Raw genomic sequence first — 1,919 nt, 5'->3', positions numbered from 1 at the left:
AATGTACACATCCTTGCCCTTCCTCCCTCTCAGGGTTAGATGCTGCTGCATCTAGAAAAGGAGATCCTCGCAGGCCAGAGCTGGGAAAGCCAGATGGATATGGCTGGGGTTGCCATGGCAACACCACCTAAGAAGACTGTGACCCTGCTGAGTCTCTTCCAGTTATATTCAGAATGTCATTCCAAGTAGTTTTCAGTACTGTGCTTAAACACTGGAGTGTCTGCCCACCTCTGCATAAAGGGAAGGGGTGGGAGCTCCTCCAACATCCTGAGTCTGAGATCAACTTAGCAAGATCTGGGCTGCTGGCAGATCTCCCTGCTGAGGTGTGATTAGTCTGGACAGCCATTGGCAACCTTAGAGGCAGGAGACAATAGCAGAAGGCCCCGGGGCCTGTGGGATATAGTGAAACTGTATCCAAATTATCTGGGGCCCATCTGCTCCCAACCTCAGATGGAGGCAGGGGCCAAGGGAAGCAGCAGTGAGACCCTCATGGCTACAGATAAGAGAAAGGTTGGTCCCACTCACTCCCCCGCCACCTAGTGCCTGGCAAAAAGAGCTAGGATGGCTTTGGAGCCAGACTGACAGTTTAAAATCAAAACAGAAGCTCCACCACTCACTAGCTGTGTGACCTTAGGCATTCTAGTTCAGATGTCTAACCTGTTTTATCAACTGTCAAGTGGGATAACGGAACCTACTCCATGGAACTGTTGTGAACAATCCAGTAATGTGCGTAAAAGACTTAGCATTAGCAGGCACATGCTCTGGTTCCCTGTGGCCTTTGTAAGAGGCCGTAACTTTCAGTTACAAAACCTTCTGCACTCGATCCCCCCCCCCACAGCACGTGCCCTCTTAGTGGGTACCACACCCCACATCCTCACCACCACCCACATGCTCATGTTCCACAAGCTGCCTCCATCCGTCGCTTCCTTTCTGGGCCTGTTGTTACTTCCAGGTTATCCCCAACACAATTCACAGATGGGTGGTTCCATCTGAGACTTTGGGGGGGAATTTTGCTCTCAGTGACACACATGGTGTTTACAGCTTAGGGGAAGTCCCTACAACCTGGGTGATTGACTCAGGGTACAATGAAGTGGTAGCACAACTATAATGTGGCTTCCGTGGGAAAATTCACTGCACATCCAGCCCAGAAACTGTCCCAGACTCAACAAACTTGGAAAACCTGGCCCAGGGCCAAGCATTAGAGGCACAAAAATGAAAGGGATGCACGTGAATCTGCAATAATCGCAATAAAATCACAAATTTTACATAATAAAAAATGAGGGGCGCCAGGCTGGCTCAGTCAGTTAAATAGTCCTACTCTTGGTGTTGGCTCAGGTTGTGATCTCAGGGTCATGAGATGGGTCCCCGCGTCAGACTCTGCGCTCACTGAACTGTCTGCTGACATTCTCTCTCCTTCTCTCCCTCCCACTCAGGCTCTGTCTCTAAAATAAATAAATTTTTTTTTTTTTTTTTTAAAGAGAGAGACACGGCAACTGGGTGGCTCAGCTGAGCATTTGCCTTCGGCTCAGGTCATGATCCCAGGGTCCTGGGATCGAGCCCCACATCGGGCTCCCTGCTCAGCAGGAGGCCTGCTCCCTCTCCCTCTGCTGCTTCTACCCCTTTGTGCTCTCTCTCCCTCTGTCAAATAAATAAATAAAAATCTTTAAAAAAAAGAGAGCGAGAGAAAGAAAGAAAAAAAGGTTAAAAAAAGAAATGGGAGATAGTAACAAAACGACGTTTTGTGACACACTGTAGACGTATGAATGGACAAGCCTTGATCTCTCTGTCCAGGAGTGGTGAAGGCGAGGAAACCACATTCAAGTGCCATTTTCTTACCATGTTCCAGCCACTGTTCTGGATGCTTCCTATCAGGGTCTCTGGACCTTGGCATGATTGACATTTGGGACCAGGTAATTCTC

At 48.9% G+C, this 1,919-nt stretch overlaps 1 long non-coding RNA gene across 1 annotated transcript in view; it reads left to right on the top strand.

Annotated features, from left to right (window-relative positions):
* Window positions 1-1,602: 1,602 nt before the first annotated feature.
* The window catches only part of LOC121104782, a 1,545-nt gene continuing 1,228 nt past the window's right edge, over window positions 1,603-1,919 (top strand). Inside the window, exon 1 of the long non-coding RNA XR_005837147.1 lies at window positions 1,603-1,910. This is a non-coding gene — a long non-coding RNA (uncharacterized LOC121104782). The remainder of the gene's footprint in view (window positions 1,911-1,919) is intronic.

The sequence above is a fragment of the Ursus maritimus genome, unplaced genomic scaffold, assembly GCF_017311325.1.
Source record: "Ursus maritimus isolate PB19 unplaced genomic scaffold, ASM1731132v1 scaffold_23, whole genome shotgun sequence".
NCBI lineage: Eukaryota > Metazoa > Chordata > Mammalia > Carnivora > Ursidae > Ursus > Ursus maritimus.
Note: the sequence above shows the minus strand (reverse complement) of the source record. Positions and strands in the feature narration are given on the sequence as shown.